Here is a 13003-nt window from a genome sequence, read left to right as displayed (position 1 = left end):
ATAGACACACATAAACACGTAAATAAAAATAAATATTTTTGAAGAAGCTAAAAAAGAATATTTATGCAAAGAGAGTGGAAATTAGTAATAATTTTTTGGGGGTATGCTTTTCAACTCCTTAGCTAATACTCCAGGCTCTTCCTGGTTCCTTTTTTTTTTTTTTTTTCTTCCTTTGTTTTCCTGAGACAGGGTTTCTCTGTGTAGTTTTGGAGCTGTCCTGGAGCTCTGCCTCCAAATGCTAGAATTAAAGGCATGCACTGCCACCACTGCCTGGCCCTGGCTCCTTTTCTAAAGCTGCCCTCCTGACCCTGTGGCTCCCTGCTGCCAAGTGACTGACTCCATGCCACCTGGTCTCAAGTGCCATGACATTTGTTCTTCTCCATTCTCCTCCCTTCCAGGCAGCTGTGAGACTTAGAGCTAGTCCACCCCAGGGCTTTCTTTTTAAATTCTAATCAGTGGTCCTGAGAGCTAAAGTGATGGATCAGAGGTTAAGAGCACTGGTTGCCACCAGGCAGTGGTGGCTCATGCCTTTAATCCCAGCACTCGGGAGACAGAGCCAGGCGGATATCTGTGAGTTCGAGGCCAGCCTGGTCTATAGAGCGAGATCCAGGACAGGCACCAAAACTACACAGAAACCCTGTCTCGAAAAAACAAAAAACAAACAAAAAGAGCACTGGCTGCCTTTCCAGAGGATCTGAGTTCAATTCTCAGCACGTCACAGCTCACAACTGCCTGTATCTACAGTTGCAGGGGACTCCAGGCCCTCTTCTGACTCCTCTGGGTACCAGGCACACATGCAGTACACAGATATACATGCAGGCAAAACACCAACAAACACAAAGTAAAATAAATTTAAAAATGGTCCTTAAAATTCTGAGTCTGTTCTTTGTCCTCAAGAGTATTAAGAGACTGCAGATATCATGTCTCTGCAGGGACTCCCCACGACTCTTAGTAACACTTCTCTCCTGGCTTTTAGTTATTTAATTGGCAGAGAAAAGGAACCCGTTCCTGGACCACTAGACACTATCACTTTATGGGCTCATCTGAGAAGTCTCAAGGCCAATCCTTTCCTAGCCAGACCCAAGAGGGACCTGAGAGAACAACGGTCAATTTGCCAGTGTCTTTCTGGAGATATACTTGAAAGGGGGTGCCCCCAAGCATGGCTAGCATGCATGGAACCCCAGGCTGGTATTCTTTTTTCCCCTCTTCTCTGTGTGAGCTCCTGTCCTTGGGAAGATGACTGGAAGAATTCACTGTCCCTGTAAGAGCTGGACAGCTTTTGTCGGGGATATCTGGGCTCAAACAATAACCCTTGTGGCTAATTTCCTTTTTACACATTTATATGCTCCTCAACTCCCTTGCTCCTTCTGCCCACTGACTTGAAATTGGCTTAAGTGCTGGGAGACATGACCTTGAGGACCTCATGGCCTTGTCTGGGCCACTTGGGCTATTATGTCCCCAATCTTCCAGCAAGGCCGTTGAGCTTATGAATGGAAAGGAATCAGGGACATTTCTGGGAGGAAGCCATCTCCTCCACTTGCTGTGTGAGGTCTATCGGGGCCCAGCTCCCTCTAGTCTGGCACATAGTTACGCATTGGTCTTTCTAAAGCCAGATAGTCTATGAGTCATGTCCTATTCAAGCCAGGGAGCCCAAGAAAAAGTCCCTCTCTTGTGAGGTTGGGCCTCTTCACCCTTACACAATCACTGTGCAAAAGGCCAGGGAGAAATTACCTTCTGTTTGTAACACAGGCGTCTTGAATACAAGCAAAAGCATTAGGGGTGGGAACTAGGGGCCATAGTAAGTATGGTTCAATCCCACCATCTGGGAATAATCCCTGAGGGGCACTACTGGGCACCATGTCCGGCACTGCTCCAGGACTGGATAGGAAAGGAATAAAGAACAGCTCATGTCCAGAAAAAAAACAAACAAACTGATATTGGGTGGTTTGAGCTCTTGGTTGGAGAAGCCACCACAGCCTAGGAGCTCAGGGTGTTTATTGTGTACAGCTGAACAAGGAGACAGGTTCGGCTAATCTTGGTGGATCAGGCTCTATAGGGGAGCAGTCTTCAGGCCGTAAACATCTGGGTGGAAAAAGCTATGGTGGACATCTTCTGAACACATTGTCATCATTCAGAGGAGGTTTTGTCATCCCTCTGAGACTTCTCAGGGGGGGTGGGGGAGGGAAGGGAGGTTCCCCATAGGTCTGAGACTTTGGTCCTTTGATATGGCTGGCTCATGTCAACAACATACACCCACTCAGGATTTCACAGACTCATGACTTCCTCTGCTCACCACACTGGACTATGCAAGCTCCACCATTCCTAGACTGGAGACATCGCTCTGGGTAGAGGGATGAGGGTGAAGAGGAGAATGGGGTAGCTTCCACTAAAACTCTCCCATGTTCCTTTCATTTACAGATAGAAGGAGTTGATCCAAGATTTCTGTTGGCATTCTGCTATCCTGCCTCCTGAAAAAAGTGGAATAAATTGGACCAACAAGGTTTCTGAGACCCTCCCAAACTCATATAATCATTAAAAATTGGCTGCTTTCCAGAATTTTATGGATGGCGGGTCCCACATAGGCAGGGTAAGATTAACTAGGCAAAATGTAGATAAGATTCACAAAGATCACAAGATATTTCAGTTTTCTCCTTTCTTTATCATCACTAAATGAGAGAAGACAAGGTTGAGGAAACACTGGTCTCCCTCAAGAAAAGAAGCCACTGGTCCCCAACAGGCCAATCCTTCCCGTGTTGTTACTTACAAGGAGAGGATAAAGACAAGTGCCCTAACCTGTATTAAGACCCAGACCTTAAGAAAGAAATACTTGATGTTTTGTGCACTCCAGCCTGGCCTACAGTTAGAAAAGTGGCCTCTAATGGGAAAATACCAACCAAAGGGTCATATTATCCCACATCTTGATCTCTTTGTAAGAGAGAGGGTAGTTACTAATTTTTCAGATTGTCTGACTCTACTGACAGACACGGCTAACTGATGGGGGTACAGGACTTAAGATCTGCTGCTTAAAGACTCTCAATTTGAACACCCTAAAGGGGGAAAACGCTTTCTGTCCCTTGGCGGCCCCAAAGCATGATTCAACAGCTAAGACTCAGCTGGATGACTCTAGGCAGGTTCTAAGGAGGACAGACACTTTGGGTCCAGCTTGAGCATCACTGAACTCAACAGCAGCATGGGATTTCATCTCTCTCCTCTGATCCTTCTGAAAGTAAGCTCTGGCTGTCTTCAGTTTGACAAAGGGCCGAGTTATACTGGTAAATTGCCAGGTGCTATTGGACCTCATTGAGAAGCTGACTCTGAAGTTGGGATTTGTCCCTCCCACTTCTGAGCCAAGCATGTCCATCTCAAAGTGTCCTCCAAAGCCTCTGTCCTGGGTCAGGATGGCCTCTGACACTGCAACAAGGAACTGGAACAGAATAGTTCAAGGATAAACAGCGTGTCCTTGAGAACAGCTAAGGAGTAAATTGTTGGGGCTGGAGAGATGGCTCAGAGGTTAAGAGCATTGACTGCTCTTCCAGAGGTCCTGAGTTCAATTCCCAGCACCCACATGGTGGCTCACAACCATCTGTAATGAGATCTGGTGCCCTCTTCTGGCCTACAGAGATACGTGCAGACAGAATACTGTATACATAATAAATAAATAAATCTTTTTAAAAAAATCAAAAAGAAAGAAAGAGAGAAAGAAAGAAAAAGAAAAGCACAGAGCTGCTCTTGCAGAGGACCTGGGTTTGGTGGCTAGCACCCACATGGTGACTCACAACCATCCCTAACTCCAGCTCCCAGGAATCAGATGATCTCTTCTGACCTCTGAGAGCCCTGGACATGCATGCTGTGCACATACACACACTTGCAGACAAAATATTCACACACCTAAAATTAAAATTTTAAGTCCTAAAAAACCCCAAACACCCAACAAATAAAGAGGATAGCAATGGTAGATCATCCTCTGGACTGTACCAACTACAATATAAAGGTGGGGGGACCCTGGAAGCAGAAACTGGGGAAGCAGATCACTAAAAAGAAAAGCAGGAATAAAGAGACCCAACAGTCCCTCTCAGTCCCTGTTCTGGTCTCAGAGAATAACCAAAATAATGTTTGAAAGAAAGAAAGAAAGAAAGAAAGAAAGAAAGAAAGAAAGAAAGAAAGAAAGAAAGAAAGAAAGAAAGAAAGAAAGAAAGAAAAAAAAGTCTGCTAAAAAAATCCAAGGTGATTATTAAAATATTATAAATATCAAAAACAAAACAGAATACTTTAAGAGAGAATGTCCAAAGTGTTAAAAAAATAAGAGGGACACATAAAATAATTCCCCTCATAACTTCTGATGAGGATTAAGGGAGCTGGAGGGTTTTTTCCAACTGGATAGCGTTGAGGATGGGGAGAAAAAAATGACTCTTTTAGTGACTGTGCGGCACTTGGCTCCTCTCTAGCCTGGCAAGACACGGGAATAAGTATCTTTTGCAATTCCCAGGTTAACATGTAAGGAGATTGTCTGTGGTGCTTCATTTTTTGCCTCTTCTTCTCCTCCTCCTCAGGGAGTAGTCCCTCACTTCAAGGTCATTTGAGAAATGCAACAATAAACTCATTAGTTTTCCCATGGTGAGACAGAACTTTGATTTGTCTTTGGGACTTTCTGAAGAAGGGATGGCTATTGCATAGTCCCTGCCCCCACCCCCCGGAGAAAAGTCTCACAACAGAGAGTACATTGGTTAATGTTACTACTGTGCCTCACGGTATTAATAGGGGAAAAGGGCTAAAAAGTGTAAAGATGGATTTATTTTATTTTATTTTGGTTTTTCGAGACAGGGTTTCTCTGTGTAGTTTTGGTGCGTGTCCTGGAACTCACTCTGTAGACCAGGTTGGCCTCAAACTCACAGAGATCCGCCTGACTCTGTCTCCCGAGTGCTGGGATTAAAGGCGTGTGCCGCGGCCGCCACCACCACCCAGCTTAAAGATGGATTTTGCTTTTGTTTTACGAGACAGAGTTTCTCTGTGTAGTCCTAGCTATCCTAGAACTTACTCTGTAAACCTTAAACTCACAGAGAGCCATCTGCCTCTGCCTCCTGTGTGCTGGGATTAAAGGTGTGTGCCACTGGTGGAAATACTTTTTTTATGAAGAATTTGTATATAAAGATTAAGATGGCTGGATGTTTATAAATAGAAATAATTTTGGAAAGCTTATACAAGTTAAAAAGGTCTGAATATGTTATTTAAGGTATGTAAAAAGTGAGACTTAGAGAGATGCTATAGAGGATATTAAAATTTCTTTTTCTTTTTTTTTTTTTTTTTTTTTTTTTTTTTTTTTTGAGGCAGGGTTTCTCTGTGTAGCTTTGGGACCTGACCTAGAACTCTCTCTGTAGATCAAGCTGGCCTTGAACTCACAGAGATCTGCCTGCCTCTGCCTGCCTCTGCCTGCCTCTGCCTGCCTCTGCCTGCCTCTGCCTGCCTCTGCCTGCCTCTGCCTCCCAAGTGCTGAGATTAAAGGCGTGAGCCACCACCACTTGGCCTAATTATTCTTGGCAACAGTTACAAGTATAGGCTTAACAAAACAAAAGCATATGTCTAATCAGGGTTAATTTAAGTGCTCGGTTTTTGCCCAGGCTTTATCTAAATATTACACAATAGTTAAGAATATCACACTGGTGTAACTGACCTTCTGGATGTTCAGTAACTATATTTTGGAGCAATACTGGTGTGGTCAGAGGGATTAAAGGGAAAATATTTTGCTTCTTGCTCTCCACGGTCAACTAGATCCCTGAGACTATGATTTATCCTCAAAATGCCCTTATCCCTGGAGGGTCATGTGTTCTTTTGTTCAGGGAGGCCATGGAGACACCACTGGACGGACTCTAACGAGTGCCCAATCCACCAAGAGGAGGGTCAACACTGGGAAAAAAGAATTCCTCCTTCCAAGCAAAGCCACAGTCAAGCAAGGCTTTTGGCATACCTTTGCACAGATGGAACAATTGGTAAAAGACAGGTTAATACCCAACGGGAAGGAATAACCAATGATGAAAATGATCGGTATGGTTCTCCAACCATCCAAAGCATCACGCTCTTCAGACATTAGGCTAAACTATAGGAGAAGTTGTTTATCCAACTGTTTCTCACTAATGACTTTCTTCTTGATTTAAAAAAAAAAAAATGCTACCCAGATAAGATGATAGGACATCATGACCTCAGCTCAACTGAACACCACACCACCTACCTATACCCAAGAGAGACAGACTCACTAATGTTTCAACCTAAAAATCAAATGATGGCTAAGTTTCCCACTGTGATTCCAGCTACTCCAACAGTCGTCAATGTTGCTAAACACACATCCTTGGTTCATACTCTAGAGTCCTGTCTTGGAGACCAAAGGAAAAATGAGGAGGAACTCACTGCATGGATGCTCTTGTGAGCCCACTGAGAGATCCCAAAGGAGTTTGAATTAAACATTTTGGAAATATCTTCTGATCTGGCTCCTCCAGTCTCTCTGCTTAGGACACACAATACTAATGGCTCTTCCCTTCCCTTCCCATCTGTATCCAGGTGCCAGTGAAAGACTTCCTGTCCTCCTACACCTGGCTGTTATACAAACAGAATGGTTGATATGATTTGGGGTTCTCCTAGATAAGTGTTAGGTCCAAATTGCCCGCCCCCCCCCCCCCCCCGACACATACACACAATGGCAGAGCTAATGACAATGTCCTCAACAGAAGGACTTTGATTGTGTAAACAGAAGCCTGAAGTCAGGTCTCTGTTTACCAGGAACTTTCTTTGGTCCATTCCCAAACGGCAAGACAAAGGTCGGGTGAGGACATCTAGCTCCAGGTCCATCCTAACAGTATCAGATCAAAGACTCCAACCCTGTTGACTGTCATATAAAATCTGCTTGCTTTTCTGACTTGTGTTTCTCTCTGACCACACACACACACACACACACTCACACACACACACACACACACACACACACACAAAGAGACAACTGCAGCAGTTTGATCCAATAAACCATTCGTTCTACCCGTGGGGTGGTCCAGTTCAGTGGTTTCACTGCGCCCTCACTTACAATAAGTACACTGGAGAGGCAGCTCCCTGCCTCATCTGACAACCCCACTCAATAGGAAGAAGTCAAATTTGGTTGTCATCCAAAGTCCCTAAGTGGCATTTGGGGTGACCTCTTCAGAGGAGGAGAAATGAAAACAGGCAATAGAGACAGAAAAGAAAGGTCAGGGCAGGGCCCTAAAGTGTCCTTGAGTCTCTAACAAGAAATGCCAAAAGGAGCTCTGGGCTCTCATCTCCTCCTGAATGAACATTCCTGCCTAGAGAATATACATGATAAAAGCTAAAACTCGGGCCCAAACATTAATCCCTTTTGGTGAACGACTTTGGAACCAGATCTCTAGATTTTCATGATAAAAAACAGGTTAGAGCTAGTTCCCAATTTCAAGCCATCTCCTACACACTTCTAGGGACACCTCTTCGGGTGTGGGAGGTGGATATAAAGATGGAATCTACCCCTAGGCAGAGACAAGCTCCTGTCTCCTCCTTTAAGGGTTAATCCAACGGAACAGGTCAGGACCCTGGCTAGAGACTCACCCCTCCGAAGACAAGTTCACCTCAAGAGAACACGCTTTTCCTTCCAGAATTCCCATCCCCTACTGCAGCCCCTGCCAGCTGAGACACCATAAGATTCAGCTTGGTCCGGGTCTGCCCACTGTTTTTGAGGCCTGATTATTTTCTTTTCTTCACATCTGCTTTCCTTTGGATGCTGGTCAAAGTCTACATTGACTTTTCAGCTCCCTAGCTAGTACTCCTGGCTCTTCCTGGCTCCTTTTCTAAAGTTGCCCTCCTGACGCTGTGGCTCCCTGCTGCCAAGTGGCTGACTCCATGCCACCTGGTCTCAAGTGCCATGACATTTGTTCTTCTCCATTCTCCTCCCTTCCAGGCAGCTGTGAGACTTAGAGCAAGCCCCCTCCCCACCACACACCGGGCGGGGGGGGGGGGTTTAAACTCTAATCGATGGTCCTGAGGCTTCTGCCCGAGTCTATTCTTTGTCCCTGAACTTTTTTGTTTGTGACCATTCTTAAATTCTTTTATTAATGAAATTGAGGGTCCCAAGAGGGGACCCTGATTTCCTAGTTATCACATAATGTCTCTGCAAGGACTCCCCAAGATTCCCAGTAACACTTCTTTTCTGTCTTTTAATTATTTTTTTTTATTTTTTTATTTTTTTTGGTTTTTCGAGACAGGGTTTCTCTGTGTAGCTTTGCGCCTTTCCTGGAACTCACTTGGTAGCCCAGGCTGGCCTCGAACTCACAGAGATCCGCCTGGCTCTGCCTCCCAAGTGCTGGGGATTAAAGGCGTGCGCTTTTTTTTTTTTTTTTTTTTTTTGTCTTTTAATTATTTAATTGGCAGAGAAAATGGACCCATTCCTGTAGTGATATATAAAGTAAAGCCTTTATGTCTGCCTTTAAGTAAAATGTATAGTAAGGCCTTTGTGTCTGGCTTTGAGAGAAATGTTTCAGCAAAACCTTCACATTGTTTGGGTTATTTATTAGAGGCTGAGAAATTATTTTTAGACTGTTTAAACCTTGAAGAAATGATTTTCTGGAGAATCTGCACTTGGTGCTATGTGAGATCTTGCAGCTGCTGTGACCTTGGTCCTAAGACGCTCCCGGCAAACCTGGAGTTCTTACTTTTGATTATGGCCATAATCAGAAGGGATGAGATTTGTGTGGGTTGTCTGCTCTCACAGACAGCAAGAGTAAGATGACTTTGGTAGTTGGAACCTTTCCCAGCCCCTACTAACCTTGTATATGTTTGAATAAAGTAACTGGAGTGAGCTAGCTGGGTGTCAGTCTTTCCTAAGAAGGCTGAACCTCTCTGCTCCTTCGGGAAAGGCTAGCATCTTGGGGAGCTTCTCTCCACTGCGGCACTGTTGACTGACATCCAACAACACATTCCTGCATTCCTTTCAAGGCTGAGGTATTAGCAGGCCTAGAGAAGGACCATGTTCTTCACTTAGTGCTTTGCTGTTGCCGTATTGAAGTTGTTCTTTCTGTGGGCAGAGGGTCTCAGGATGCAGGCCAGGCTGGTCTCTAAGTCACAGTGTACCTCCTGGCTTGGTGTCCCAAGTGTTGGGACTATAAGTCACCTGGAGAAAGAAGCCTGGGCTTTCATTTTCTCACTGTAGCCCCCTATGTTGGCGGGGAAGGGTGGGATCTGGTTACTGGAGCTTACTCTTCTATGCTTTCTGTCCTTGGCCTTTTCCCCATTTGGAGTCCTCCAATTTTTAGTAAGAAACTGGGATGGTTAATATGTCAACCCGACAAGGTCTAGAGTCATCTAGGAAACAAACTTCTGGATGTGTCTAAGAGGAACCTTCCAGGTTGGGTCCATTGAAGTGGGGAGATCCACGCTAACAGCAGGCTGTGCTTTGGCAATAAAAGGGGAGAACCAGCTGAGCACTAGGGTTCACTGCTGTTTCCTGACAGCAGATGCAATGTGAGCAGCTGCCTCCCACTCACACTGCCGTGCTTTCTCCACCTTCAAACGGAAACAAAATAAGCTCTGTCTCTTGTTTGCCTCTATAGCAAGAAAAGCAACCCGCCCCGGACTGCCCTAACCAGTGCTCCAAACTCACATTTTTCTTTGGCTCCAGTTGGTGTGTTGTTTAGGAATGATCAGAAGGTGTGGCTTTATCGGAGGAGGTGTGTGAGATGACCCATTCAAGACCCTTACGGGCAACCATACAGATTAAGCCAATTAAAAATTTTGAGTTCTTGTGCCGGGCGGTGGTGGCGCACGCCTTTAATCCCAGCACTCGGGAGGCAGAGCCAGGCGGATCTCTGTGAGTTCGAGGCCAGCCTGGACTACCAAGTGAGTTCCAGGAAAGGCGCAAAGCTACACAGAGAAACCCTGTCTCGAAAAACCAAAAAAAAAAAAAAAAAAAAAAATTTTGAGTTCTTATTAATGGGCAGACCAAACGTGGGCTCACAGCTACGGAAAGTCACATGCCCAAGCTCAGAGGTACAGTGTTTTTAAAGACAAAATGATAATTACGTGAGCGCCTAAAGCTGGGCACATTAGTGGGGGATTTGGAGTTACCGAGTAACATCTGCTTTCCTTGCAAGGCTCAGTGGTGTCTTCCAGACACTACATAACATGCTCGGACCATGGTCAAGGTTATGGACCATCCCAGAAGCATCACCAAGGTGAATGTGGATGTTGAGGGTGGATGACTGAGACATGACCAGGCAGGTACAAAATAACCTTGCTCAGGGCTTTAGGGTTGGAGTCTGAGAATCTAATCTGTTCATCTGTGCACCAATCTCTAATTCAGTTGCTCTTACAGTGGCCAGTCAGCTGGAGTAGTAAAAGACCACCGGATATAAAACAGCCAGCTCCAAAGTCCTAAATGTGGGGATGGACCATTCCCAGGAAGGGCTTAGATGGCTACAGCCTGTTCTAGTCCCTGGCCCTGCATCCGTTTGCAGGGTATGAGGAGACACTTTACAAACCATGGTGTACCGAAGGACGTTTTCCTCCTATGTTAGAATAGAATAGATAGAATATACACGTGTATTAAAAGAATTTCCTAAATCAGCTTACATTGAAATAGTAACCACAATTGTCTCACACCTGGCAGTCGCCCGGCCCTTGAAGCCGGATGCCTCAGCAGTGGGAGCAGTCCTACAGTGGCTCTCTGACTCTGGAGAAGCTAACCCAGTAGTCCCTCAGTCCACCGGTCCCAACATGGAACCAAAAATTTTGAGGGTTCCTAGAGAGCCGCTGGTCCTCAGTCAACGATAGAAGCCTGGAAATGCTGTTAGTGATATCATCTAAGGTTTCAGCATCAGCAGTAACCCGGTAGGTAAATCAGTTCAGCAAGAAGAGGGAAGGCAGAGCAAGCAAAGGAGAATGCTACCACGCCCTTTTAAATCTGGGTTGCGGGCCACAATTGGGGTGGGTCTTCCCATAGCCATTGGGGTGATCAGGGCAGTTCTTCAAGTGAGACTTCTTACTCAGGTGATTCTAATTTGTGGCAAATTGAAATTAAAACCAACCATCACGCCTCTGGTCTCCCAACTAAGGTAACTCATAACATTTTGTTGTTTTGTTTTTGAGACAGGGTCTTACGGTGTAGCTCTGGCTGTCCTGGATCTCACTATGTAGACCAGGTTGGCCTCAGACTTACAGAGATCCACGTGCTTCTACCTCCCAAGTGCTGAGATAAAAGGTGTGCACCACTAAACCTGGCTCACTCATAATTTTTATATATGTTTATCTTTGTTTTTCTTTATTGTGATCACAGCATTTAACACAAAATTACTGGGTTTTTGGGTGTATCACAATGTCCTGTGACAGATCCCTACAACTCATTCATCCCACAAAACTGAAACTTTGCACTCATTAAGCACTGCCCCTGGGGGGGGCGGTGTGTGTGGCTCAGTGGTTAGGGAAGCTAACTTGCTCTTTCAGGGGACTGGAGTTGGGTTCCCAGCACCCAAACCAGGTGGCTCATAACTACCTGTAATCCAGCTCCTGGGGATCTGACACCTTCTTCTGGACTCTGCCCACAACACACATGTGCACATTCCCACAAACAAATGCACACAGAGACATATAATTAAAAACATTAACTTGCCCCATTCCTCAAGACATCAATAGATTCTATGAATGTGACCGTTTCAGACATATGGGGTCATATAGGATCTGTCCTTCCGCCGCTGCCCGATTTCCCCAGAGCCATCTCTCCAGCCCCAGATCATGCCTTTTTAATGGATGTCTTTACAGCTATCCATTTTCTGCTTGTCTTTGCTTCTTCTGTGTCCCCTAAGTTTTGGTATGATCTTTCATTTTATTTGTCTAAGGTATTAATTTCCCTGTGATTTCTTCTTTGGTCAGTGTCTGTGTTAAAAAGCATTGTTTAAAATCCTACAGAATTGTAAATTTTCTGCTTTTCTTTCTGTTTTTCTTTTGTGTGTGTGTGTATGCACATGTGTGTTCACGTGAACATGCACGTATGTATATAAAGGTCAACGTTGGGTGTCTTCTTCAAGCCCTCCCTCTTATTTTTTGAGACAGGCCTCTCTCACTGAATCTGAAACTCGTCAATTCAACCAGACTAGTTGACCAGGGAGCCCCATTGATCCTCCTGTCGCTGGCCCACAGCACAGCCCCGCCACACCCAGCTTCTGTGTTGGATGATGGGGATCTGAACCGAGGTTCTCATGTCTGCATGAGACCTGACCCCCATGTACACACACTGAGTCTTCCTTCTGTTTCGGATTCCTTTATTTCATGTGTGTACGTTCCCGTGTGTGTGTGTGTGTGTGTGTGTGTGTGTGTGTGTGTGTGTGTGTGTGAAGATCAGAGGGCAGCTTTTGAGAGTTGGTTCTCTCCTTCAACCCTGGGGGACTCAGGGATTGAATCTGGGTCATCAGGTTTGGCAGCAGGCTCCTTTATCTGTAGCACTAACCAAAGTTTTTTGGGTGCTTGGCCCCGAGAACTTTCTCCCAGAGTCCCCGGAAGAATCTACAACCAGCTGGGAAATCTACTTGTCCATGAATAAATCTACTTATCTGAGGGTATACCAATAAATCTACACACCACACTCTTTCAGCCCATCACTTTATTGTGCTATGTAAGCTTCAACTCCGCCTCTGATCTCTCTACTGTTCTCTCTTTGTTCTGCCGCTTCTCCACATCTACAGCTTCTTTTCAGCTCTCATTCTTAGCTCCTCTCTTGCCTGACTCCTTACATTTCTAACAGGAGACTCCTTGAAATCCTGAGAAAAGTTTCAAAACCCTCAAGGTCATAGCACATTCTTAGAATAGACGATAAGGAGCAGAGCCATTACCATAGTAACGCAAGATTCCAAGGTCTCAGGACCAGAGGGAGGGGCACAGTGCCCAGTGTGACAAACTCTGAGACACAGCTTTCTATCAGCAGACTTGGCAAGCAAAGAGCTGGCAGGCTTTTCTTAGGGTGCTTTGTGTT

This window comes from Peromyscus californicus, unplaced genomic scaffold, assembly GCF_007827085.1.
Source record: "Peromyscus californicus insignis strain IS unplaced genomic scaffold, ASM782708v3 Scaffold_19__1_contigs__length_69161282, whole genome shotgun sequence".
NCBI classification, from domain to species: domain Eukaryota; kingdom Metazoa; phylum Chordata; class Mammalia; order Rodentia; family Cricetidae; genus Peromyscus; species Peromyscus californicus.
This window is presented reverse-complemented; position numbering follows the sequence as displayed.